Below are 12,738 nucleotides of genomic sequence, written 5' to 3' on the forward strand. Positions count from 1 at the left end.
ATTAATTAATAAATACTAACAAATCTAACTGTCATCTGAAAAAAAAAAGGAAAGATATTTTATACAAATTTGATTTTGCAAAATATGTTTACAATCTTTTTGATTATGGTGAAAATCCGGTTTTCTCTTTTTACCAAATTCTGATTTCAGTATAATAATAATAAAAAAAATTATTAATTAGAAAGAAATAGGTATAAATTTGACGTTATTTTAAACAAACAGAAATAGTATTTTAATTATAAAATATGGTAGTGGAAATAAAGAACAAATTATATATTATTTACCATAGTTCTTCGAAGCGAAACATAAAAATTATATCACATTTATTTCTTGAAAAACTTTCTTGATTCGTGTGACTCATTTACTGCAGTTATTAATAGGATATACTTATTAAAAAGAAAATTTAAGATTTCAGGAATACTTTTATACACATATTTTCATTAAATATTTCTTCCTTTTGCAGTACGAAAAAAAAATATTTAAAGCATCGAAGAGCAGAAATTGGTATTATTTCAACAGAATAATTTCATTTTAATTCAAACACGGTTGACAAATTTTAAAAAGAAATGGAAGAAATAAAACTAATGGCTTATATAAATATAACACTCTCTAAAACTTTATATTAGAGAAGTTACAAGTTTGGTTTGGGCACAATTAATTAAAATTTCATTTATAGAAATGATAGAAAAGCAGCTAAAGATTTATACTGGACAAATTCTGTATCTTCGTTTTGGAGTAGAGAGGGCAAAAACGGGGGAAAGAAATCTCAAGGAAGCATACATCTACCAAACATTAATATGAAGGGCAAATTTCGACCACCCAATATCAAATGCATAACTTTTTCAGAGAGGAAACTAGAGACAGCGAAGTGAAAGCACCAATAAAATTCTTAATATTTCTTAAATCACCAAAGGAAAGAATGCATATGCAAAAAATGACGACCACCGTTTCCGATCGTTAAGATTTCAGATATGCTTTGGAGGTTTTGCTTTTTTACCAACAAGCTGTCAGCCTTTTGAGCTTGAGTCTATTATCCTTAGACGGCTGTAAAGCAGAGTCTAGTTACAATGAGTCTATAGGGCTTAACAATAGGCAGCGCCTATAGGGAAACGACAAGCTTTACAATGCTTTTCAGAAGTGGATTCTAAGCAACTGATTATTTAGACTGCACCTCCAAATCATTTATTTTACACCTAGGTGTTATTCAAGTAGAGGTTAGTCAACTAATAAATTAGCCACATAATATTCAAATTGAATTGAGTATAACAATAAGTCAAGGGAAGCAAAGTGTGAAGAAGTGAAAGAAGTGGTTGAAGCGTCTCATTATAATTTTTACGCCTACCTCCCCTTAAATGCGAGCCTTTGAAGGAGCGTTACCGTTAGACATGGTACTATCAGAAAAAAAAAAAAAAAAGAAAGAAAATGGACGAAACTCTTTCGCCAGAGGTATCATAACAGCATTTTCAAACTTTGCTTAAATTTAATGAATTTTGATTATAGAATATAATATTGTATAAATGTTCATAGGAAAAAGTTATACATATCAGACATTACAAAGCTAGCCTAAGAATAATCCCTCCACTTTTTTGCTAGAGATGATATATAACTATTTCAAAGTCATGTTCAACTTTACACTATTACAGTGGATCAGGTCATCCATATATATATAATGAAAACAAATATTCATGATTTCTATGAGTCAAATATTAGAAAAATATGCATTAGTAATTCCGAAACTTGTTGCTAGAGATGACGCCTCAGCATTTCGATTCCTGTTCAAATTTTATACTCTTCAGCTATGAAACACAAATGAATTTCAAAGCATCTACATGCTGTTAACAAAAAGCGAAATTTTTAAATTTTTGTTCCACAAATATTAAAAAGCTAAGCATTACAATCTTTCACTCCCAATAAAGTTTTCACACAAACAAGGATTTTGGAGATTTTGTGCTCTCTCTGTAAATTAAAGAATCTAATCGCTCATTCATTAATCCGAATTCCTTTAAATCATGCTGTTACTTTGTTATCTGAACCAACTTTAATTATCAATAATTAGCCAAAACAAAAAACAGAAATAGTATTTTCTTTTTCGAATAAATATTAAATTTCTAAAAATTTGGCTATTACTTCTTTAACTAAATATTTTCTGAATTCTTAACTAAAAAATAAGACAATTTCTTTGATAAATAAGTATTTTGAAGTACATAAGCTCTAATAATCATTGATTATAATGACGGTTTTGCAAGATAGCATGCATTATTCTTAAAGCATTTATTCATATTTTTAAATTATTGCATTTTAATGATTTTTATTTATGAATGCAATAAAATGCTGCATACTTTATTTTTTAAGTACAAAGTTAACTTCTTAAATACGTGTTAATTGTTTAATCGGCCCAGTTCATAGTGCTATTACACTATTACATTAGCGAAAATATTATTCTAAATTTTCTTATATTTCGAAGCTTATGTATGAGAAATAAAGACATTACATTAGAACATCCTTAAAATTAATATGTGGGAAATTATAAAATTATTATTTTAACGAGGAAAATATTTGTCATATTCTTAGCAAAATTTCAAAATAAGCAAAAAATAGGTTCTAAGGTTGAACATTTTGTTACTACAGGTCAAATAGAATATAATCTTGTATTGGTTTATGTAAAACAAATGTAATTCTTACCATAAAAAAATATGTTTATATGGTTTTAAAACTCAGATGTCTTTGCTAGTTTTATAATACTTGTAGAATTGTAATTTTAAAACTAAAGAAGGGTCTTTATAAATTTCCAAAGTGATTTTGCGCATTCAAAAGTTGTCATATAAGAATTGTTGAATGAATTGTTAAAAACTCATCATCCCCTATTTTTTTCCCAAACTACTATATGCATAAATATATCAAAACATGCATAATCATACATTCCGTTCAAGGATTGCATTTCTTTAAGAAATCGGAAGCAGTAGAAGTCTGAATATCATAATTTAGCTTTGACTAGTCAAAAATTATTAAAATGTGCATCTAATAACCTTTTAAAATTTGAAATACTAAATCAATCCACCAAAAAAGCAGAAATAGTCGAATAAATTAAAAAATATATATATTATTTAATGTATTGTTATAAACCCTCAAACCTGGAAACACAACTTGTTCAGTTTTTAAAATGAATCCCGCGAGCAGTTATCTTTACTTCTTTCTCAGTAATATCTTAAACAAGAAACTTCTTTTTCTTCCGACACCAACTTTCAACCAACTTGTAAGACAACAAACATATTATTTACGTCACAACTTTATGAAAAGAGTGCGAGCAAATAAATGAGATGAAAAAAAGGCAAAGGAATAATTTTTCATCCAACCCTTTTCTTACAAGCATGAACAATATTCAACAACCCATTGTAATTAGGATCTTTTCTGATTGTTTGTTATTAATCAGTCGAAAGCCCCTAAATCAAAAACAATTAAGCATTCACTTGAGAAAGAGGTGGAGGACAAGAGGGGGAAAAAAGGCAAAGTGCAAGCAGAAAAAGAGAGAATAGATTATGGCCAAGTCTTCTTCCAAATTCTAAACGTCATAGTCTAAAGTAATTTATCTCATAGCCAAAACCGAAGATGCGTATCCTTTGCCAAGAGTCTGTCTACTCATTGCTCATTACACAAGGCGATCCCCTGATTATAGCGGAGTGTTGTTCCATACAAACAATACATAGCCTGGCGTACATGGCTGCTTCTATTGTGTAATGCTGGGTATCATCTTTTCTGTCTCCCAGCGATGGATAATGGCCGAGATTTGACGAGGCATGCAGCCTCCCCCTTTCCTTTGGCACCCCTTTCCTGTTCAACCCTTTCACTAGCGGCATGGAAAGGGGAAAAAATCCATCCCTACCAGAGCAGTGATTCATCAGAGAAACCCTGGAATAAATAGAAACACTTATGCTCGTTTGTGTTCCGGCTGGGAGCTTCGTTCACAAATCCAATAAGCGTTATCAAGCATCTCATTGGTCATAGAAAATTTGTTTCGTAATTTCTTTTCCATATGAAAATGAATTTTAGATTTCCCAGAGTTTTTGATCTTTATTTGTCTTCTGCTTTATAAATTCATGAATTCTCTTCATTGACTGTGATTTAATGTTAGACAATGATGGAATTGGTGGAAAATTCTGCAGCCAAAAAAATCCATGTAAATATCACTTCCATTCGCATATTTTCTACAGACTTTATATCTTCTAAATTAATGGAGCTCACGATGTCTTGGTGTTGCTGAAAGATGTTGGGTTTTTATCAGACTTATGGAACACAGTATGGCGTTTTCCTAAATTATTCAGAAATAATACACATTGCTTTCATAGACTATATACCAATACACAAGTTTTTCTAACACTGAAACTTTAATTCGTTGACCAAATTCACAAAACAGAATTAGTACCAAAAGAGGAGATCTCTTGAAAAATTATAAAAGAAACTTCATATGACTTTCCCGCGAATTCAATGCCGAAATGTTCAACTTCTAGCCAACTTCAATTTACAACTCGAAACCAATCTGAATTTGCATTTCGACCATCTTCAAGGACCAAAATTTCCAGCATATCCTGATGTCGGTGCAAAGTAAATTACTTAATATATTAAAAAGGCTGATCAGTAATTAAGACTGAGCTTACTGTCGTTACCTTAACTAAATGCTGGCATCGGCCAAAAGTTTGAATTCTTGCCGTTTTTGTATTTTAGTCCAATTCTTCAGCACTTCCATTCAGCGGATTTTCTGTCTCGCAAAAGAATGATTTGCAGCAAACAGCAAGATGATTCAACAAGAAAAACTGCAACATATTTGAGATACGACCCCTCGCATCCCCTCAATCCATCCTTTGTCACGTCATCGGTATGATATAAACCACGGATAAAGGTAAAGAAAGGGTGCGATTCGGGAGAATTTTCCCCTCCATGCTTCCGCCTCATTACTGCACCTGAGTCAGACAACATGCTGCTTGGAAGGCTGTCAGATGCATTGATTTACGATAGGAATCATATAGGTCAGATATTTGAGAGTTTTCAGAACTTTTGAGAGGGTAGCACAGGGGAATAAAAGAAAAAGAGAGCTAGAGAAAAATGATTCGGTTTAACGCCGATGTTTTGAATGGATGTTACGTCAGGGTAAAGATGAATACAAGCACTGTATTGCCTGAGGAAAAAATTGCCGCAGGAGTGTCAGAGAAAGTAGGATATTGATCCCAAATGAACTGGAAAGTAAATACCTACAAAAAAAATGCTAGAATTTATCTTTAAAATGTGTGGGCTCAAGTAGTGTTAGTACAATTCATAATACTTTTGAATTTTTAAGCATTCCATCATTCCCTTTCCTAAATTTAAAATAATTATGACACAGCTAATTTTTATGTAGAGATTTTCCTCTTTGAAAACTGTCTACCATTTTCGGCTTCAAATGTTTATTTGTTTAAAAACAAATAAATGACTAAAAATGAAATTAAAGTACGTGTTCCTAAAAAAAACTCTTGGTGATATCCGTGAAAGTGAAAGCTACAAGTTATTGAGCACATAATAAACTAACTTTGAAAACAGTGTTTCAAATTATTGTAGAAATTCAACCAATCATTAAGATCTTACCGTCAAATATAATGATTTTGATAAAAAAACTTTAAGTAATCTGAAAGAATAGTTTTCTTTTAATTTCCTATGAATATATATATTGTTTTAATGAAATAAATTTGGTCAGGAAATTTATATTTTGACCCTAATTTTAAGTAAGAAAATTTCATAATTTTCTTCGAAGTAAGAAATATCCAGTTCAAATTTCGTACGATCAAAACTACATTATCCTTCAGAAATTATTATTGATTTCTCATTTGACTTTAAAGTTCAATTGCTTAGAATCAGAATTAGAAGCAAAGTAAGACGTTTTTCGAAATATTGCAATATTATTTACATTAAAAACAAGAATTCCACAAATTTAGATCATATGATCATAATAAAAGCGAGTAGATGCTTCGTATTCTATGAAAAATCTAGATTTAAGAGACATTAACAAGATATTTTTGAGAAATATTCAATAAACATAAAAATAAAATTTGAAAATGGAAAAAAAATCTTTAAATGTGGATAAAATTTAAACAATCAAAATATAATTAGCATCAGCAGATTTTGGGATTTCATAAAATGCCATCATAAATGTCAATATCATGAAAAAAAGAGATATATCCAAAACCAAGGATTTCTACAATTTTACAATATGATACTTCGCTTTCAATTTTCTTAAATCTGTTATAATAATTTCAAAAATCTGTTATAATAATTTTAATTATCGTAAAATCTCCAAATGCCGTTTTCGTATAATTTAAATATATTTCATCTATCCATCTTTAATACATGTAAGATTAAAATGCACCCAAAGCTTCAAGAAACAAAATCAAGTTACATCTGCGCGTGACTGATGTACATCAAAGCATTGTTCCGTTTTAGCATTTTATTCTTTCGGTTTTTTTTTATTTAATTCATAGCTTTAGATATCTGTCAGGCCAGATGATAAAAAATCTGGCTTCACTCAAAATAAGTCTTTGTTTAGTCGCTCAATCTTTTTCAACAGAATATAAAGACGAAATAAACTAAACTAAAAAATTACTTTAAAATTGTTTCAACATTCTAGGTTTTTCGAAAACTACAATGACAACATTTCAAATCTAGACAAGGTAGCAAACATGTTTCAAAAATTATCTTAAACGTTTCCATAAATATACTGAAACTCATAAAAATGTTCAAATCAGTTTAAAAAAATTATGTATTATGTATACGATAAAGTATTGAAATTATAAAGATAGATATATTTCCAAAAACTTAATTCAAACTATGCCTATTTCTTAAAGAAACAGTGATAAAATAAAAGTTAGAAAAGTTTAATAATAAACATAATTAAAAATATAGTACATACCGATAAATAATAATCAGAATTAGAAAAAATTCTTAATTTTTAAATGCCTTTTTATGTTTTCATGTATTAAATATTTAAAATGCCACAGACAAAGAAAAGCATCTAACATCAAGAAAATCAGATTGCAGCTAATAATATAATTTAGAAAACTGGTATCTATCTTGAAGAATATAAACTCGGTAATTTTTAAGAATTCTCTTTCAGATGATTGAGCTAAAATCGTGAGGGAGAAAAGTGAAAAGTTTGAAAATAATGGAGAAAAGCGATTCAGAAGAAATATCATAGAAAAATGTACAAATGTGTTAGTCTAACAAATAATAATCACGGAAGTAACATGTTTTTTATATACCGATGATACTAATAATACTAAATATTCAAATTCATCAGCATTTAATAGTATAAATATTGTTTTGGTTTGATTACGCATTAGAAGAAGTTACGAATATTTCGGAAAAAACTTTTAAAATCACTGAAACAATAAGAACTTTTCTTATTTCATATGGCAAGATTTTTTTTCCAACAAGATAATAAGCACCGTTATATACTATAGACACGATTGAAAATTACCAAGATTATATATTGCAGATTAATTTGAAGTTTCATTTGTTAAAATATAAATTTTAAAAGGCTGCACATATTTCACTCAAATATGAAGAAACATTAAAAAGTTTTTTTAAATGTTTTATAACAATAAAATAACTGCTGTATAGAATAAAATTGAGATTGATTATTCTTGGTTTAAAATAAAATCAAGAATTTGTATATATATAAAATTGCGATTTATAATCTACAATTAATGTGTAAACCTTTTCATGAAAAGTTCGCACAATTTTATATTCAAAAAAAAATTCAATTGAAATTTTATATATGTTGAATAAATAAAAACGTTTTCTTTGAAATGGCAAGGTTAGGATAAATTAAAAACATTTCCTCTTGAAAAAAAAAACTTTTAAAAATACCAAAATTTAAATCTCTTTGGCCAAAATTAAACTTGCAAAATATACAGAATTGAGCAGAAATGAAAATGTTCAACCTATAATTATCAGAAGTCATAATCAGGTAAATCATATGGGGAAAATTCAAATTTGTCACAACTTCTGTTCGTAAAAGACCGAAAAATAATATTCATCAAGTGTAAAAGAAACTTGATTCCCACAAATTTTTCCTTAATATGTAAAAAAGAAAATTCATCTACCTTAATTCTTTCAAAATGAATATCGGATATAAAGTATTAGGATGCAATGCATAGAAAAATTTTTATGATGGAAAATTATTTCATAATAATTAGCGATAGTTATAAGGAATTCATTCTAAATGAATGTCCACAAAATTTTAAAAATCAACAAACTACTTTGCTTTCCATCTTTACAATATTTTAATAAATAGGTAAATTTCGTTAAAAATGAAGATAATATCTTTAATATTGTATTCACTTATGAAAAATAACTTTTTACCTATATACCAATGCTATTTTATGAACCGAAATATTTTCTATTTATAATAAAAGAATTTCAAAATAAAAAGTGCATTTTTTAAAAGAAGCTACTGATCGAAAATTAAATATGCATCTGTGTGTAAAACATCATAATATTTTCGCTATTTACCAAATTTTGAACATCTAAGCGAATTAAAGAAATTTCCTGTCCATATTTTTCACGAAAAATAAGATTAAAAAAAATAACTAAATCCTTTTAAACTTACAGTTATATACTTTAACAACATTTCAATGAAAACTTGTTTGTTCCTTTGCAAAAGTAGGAATAATTTCTTATTTCAAAATTTAAAAAGTGTAATATTATTCTTGATTTTAGATAATTATTTTTCGAAAAAGACTAGAATTATTTCGAAAGCGTTTTTATATTTTGGTTTTAGGATACAGGTTGAGTACTCTCTTTATTCTAATTTCAAAAGATGTAACTCCTTTATTGTGGATTACAAATTATTGTACGCTGCACTGAAATAAATATGTCCCACTAATCTCGGAAGAGTTAAATGAAAAAAGTTTCAGTCTTTTAAATTGATTAAACATATAAAAGTATTTTTAACTTTAAAGAAAGTTTTGAATTATTTAGAAAGTGTTTTCATATTTTGATTTTAGGATACAGGTTGAATACTGTCTTTATTCTAATTGCAAAAGATGCAACTCCTTTATTGCGGATTACAAATTATTGTACGCTGCACTGATATAAATATGTCCCACTAATCTCGGAAGAGTTAAATGAAAAAAGTTTCAGTCTTTTAAATTGATTAAACATATAAAAGTATTTTTAACTTTAAAGAAAGTTTTGAATTATTTAGAAAGTGTTTTCATATTTTGATTTTAGGATACAGGTTGAGTACTCTCTTTATTCTAATTTCAAAAGATGCAACTCCTTTATTGTGGATTACAAATTATTGTACGCTGCACTGATATAAATATGTACCACTAATCTCGGAAGAGTTAAATGAAAAAAAGAAGTTTCAGTCTTTTAAATTGATTAAACATATAAAAGTATTTTTAACTTTAAAGAAAGTTTTGAATTATTTAGAAAGTGTTTTCATATTTTGATTTTAGGATACAGGTTGAATACTGTCTTTATTCTAATTGCAAAAGATGCAACTCCTTTATTGCGGATTACAAATTATTGTACGCTGCACTGATATAAATATGTCCCACTAATCTCGGAAGAGTTAAATGAAAAAAAGAAGTTTCAGTCTTTTAAATTGATTAAACATATAAAAGTATTTTTTACTTTAAAGAAAGTTTTGTGGATTGCTTGGGATTCTATATTACAGGAAAACAGCATTCTCCTGCAGGTAACTTAAATATTAAACTTTGCTGAAAATGATGTATATATTTTATTTTAAAAACAAAAAGCAATTTAGTTTTCCCTAGGAAATAAAATGGTTTTCGAGTAGCTGAATAAATCGTACAAAAATATAACAATATCATTCCGGTAATAACTCAGACACACAATTAAAATCAAGATTTCTTAAAATCAAAATCTCTTAAATTTCATTAAAATAAAATTTAAGAGGTTACAATATGATGGATACATATAATTTTAATAAGAATAATTTTTATGAATATAAAGAAGGTCAAGCAGATGCATGAAATAAAGAATATTAAAAGAGCATCATTATAGAAAGTTCTTTGAGTATGAAAAATCAACCTATATAAAAATAAACATTTATAACACTTGATTAAGGAAAAACTAAAATTCAATATTTTGGCTACCAGTCAGTTTTATTTTTAAGTAAATCAGGAATGAAGGAATAATTATATGAAAGCCATTGTTATAGTGGGATTAAGATAAGCTGTTGGGTAGGGTAAAGACATTTTTATCTAATGTAGTAGTTTTTAAATCTTAATGCGGCTTATATTTCAATGGAATAATTGAAATAACGCAAATAAATATTAAATAAATTCATTTATATCAATATTTAAAGGAAGCTGACTAATTTTCTACTGATTTATTGTCTAGAATCTTTGTTTGTTTTAAATAGTGTAGTGAGTAACCAACTATTTTGTAACATATAATTATTTGTGCCGAAATATAAGAGAAAGTATTTTTCGTCAATTGAACGAGTGCTTTCATAAAGTAATATTATGATAACGGTAAAAACTTTACTGGAAGTAAAATAGCTATAGTTTATATTATCTAATGATTCTCCTAGGAAAAAACTCTTGTTTTGGAAGGAAGCATTTGAAATTATTGTCAGTTATGTTACATATAAAAACTAAACATTCCACTAGAAGATGCAAATTTGAAAACTGACCATAAAAATTTGTCAACCAAACACAAAATAATATACAAATGTAAGAAAACATAGAAAAATGCCATGAAAGGAATTCAATGTAAATACTTTAATGTGCAGCAATCTCTATCCATATCAAATCTATTCCATGAACCAAATATTTTTTAAATGTCTTAAACAAAACAAAACTTCCCAAATTACCAGTTCCAACTTTACTAAAGACTTATATAATTTTCCACAGTAAATAAATTAACGTCAGCTCTAAAGATTCACACCACATTCTAAACCTAAATCTCTTCACAGCAGATACAAAATAGAAAATAAAAAACTACCCGCAGTGTTTTTCATCCTCAACTCTTGCCCTTCAACTTTAAAAATTATTTATTTGAATACATAAAGATCAAGAAATACTTTTCAGAAACCAGCTAAGTAAATCAAACAGAACATCCTACAAAACACATTCCCAACTTTTTAAAAATCAAATACTTTCTGTATGCAGAAAAATTATTGCATGTTTGTAACAGGAAGCCTTAGAACTTCATATATATATTTCTAAACTTGTTTATTCTAAATCAAAACAGAATATTCACCAAACATTATTTTCCCCACTCTTAATTTAATATTTAATTTCTTCGCATGCTTGTACTGTGTACTGAAATGTCAGTAGCTACAGCAGAGTCTTCAATAATGATTCTTCAAGTTATAAAAAAGATGCACTTGACTGAGATAAGAGCAGTAATGAGATTGATGACATTCTTCAATCTTCATATTTCGCAAAATTTCATCCACAATGTCTTCATATCAAAGCAGGATCACTTGAAAAAAAATATATCTTCTTTGATGAATTGAAATTGGAATTACGAGTGATGAATATGTCTATCACTGTGAAAGACATAACCCAGAAGATCCACCGAAAAAAACTGCAGTCCTCTTCTTTTGGTTTTGACATCTTTAATTAATGTAGTTATTGAAGATCAGCAGTATATTGGCAGTATTTAAGATCAGCAGTGATTCACACCAATTTTTCTTCTTTGCCGGCAACTTTTTACTGGATTCCAAGTATGCAGATATAACATCTTGAAGAAAAGGCAGAGACCGAAGTCATATTTAAATATCTGTATCCATCCAAATTCAAATGCAACCGAAATTACCAATCATCCAAACTACCGACAAATGCCTAAAACGCTATTTCAACACTTGACATTTAATACACAATACCCATTAAACTGTAAATATAAACTTCAATACAGCTCCTAAGACAATTTTTTTCGGAACCATTTTTTCTTTTTGAAGATCCATTTAAATGTTGTCCAGTAAAATTACGTGACTACAGATTAACCACCTCGGCCAAAGATAGAGATAAAGTATAGATGTCATAACAGCTGTTGATATGTCAACAATGAAAGTAGACGAGGCGTTTTTAGAAGCATTTGAAACGCATGACGATGAGCAACAAAATGTATCATTCTCGAGGTCGACCTTTTTCAAACAAAAAAGTACTTTTTCTGTAATAGCTTCTCATAAAAAACTGTATGCCGAAACTCCATCAAACGATCGAATCAAAACTAATGTTCTTTAATATAATGCAATGTTCTACTCTAAAAGATGTTTAAAAAGCTTTGAAGTACCACTAAAACAGCTCATAGTGCTTTTTTAGAAAATAATGACCTCCTCCTACCTATCTAAAACAAAGTAAACACACATCCACATAAAAAAGTTGTTCCAGTTCTATTCGCCGACTCGTGTAAGAATTACATTTCTAACATAAGAATTCATTTTAAAAATTCAATTTGTCTCAGTTTCTTTCAAACATCGCTCATTGAATGAATCAAAAATAAAATGAAAGCTTTTACAAATGAATTATCAAAGGAAATTAACTTCCAGCTTCATTCAAAGCTCAATTCACAATTAGAAACATTTCACATCATTGTGAGAATGACCGAGAAAAAAAAAAACTATGCACGTGGTAGCCGTTGACAGATCAAAACATTACATTCGTTGATTTTGCTGAAGGTTAAAAATATTATAAAAGGAAGTGACCGAAAAAAAAGAGTTCAACGCAGAAAACC

At 28.4% G+C, this 12,738-nt stretch overlaps 1 protein-coding gene across 6 annotated transcripts in view; it reads right to left on the reverse strand.

Annotated features, from left to right (window-relative positions):
• LOC129960044 (zinc finger protein rotund-like) overlaps positions 1-12,738 on the reverse strand; it is a 590,565-nt gene that overhangs the window by 167,393 nt on the left and 410,434 nt on the right. The window lies entirely within an intron of this gene.

Source organism: Argiope bruennichi, chromosome X2, assembly GCF_947563725.1.
Source record: "Argiope bruennichi chromosome X2, qqArgBrue1.1, whole genome shotgun sequence".
Lineage (NCBI taxonomy): Eukaryota > Metazoa > Arthropoda > Arachnida > Araneae > Araneidae > Argiope > Argiope bruennichi.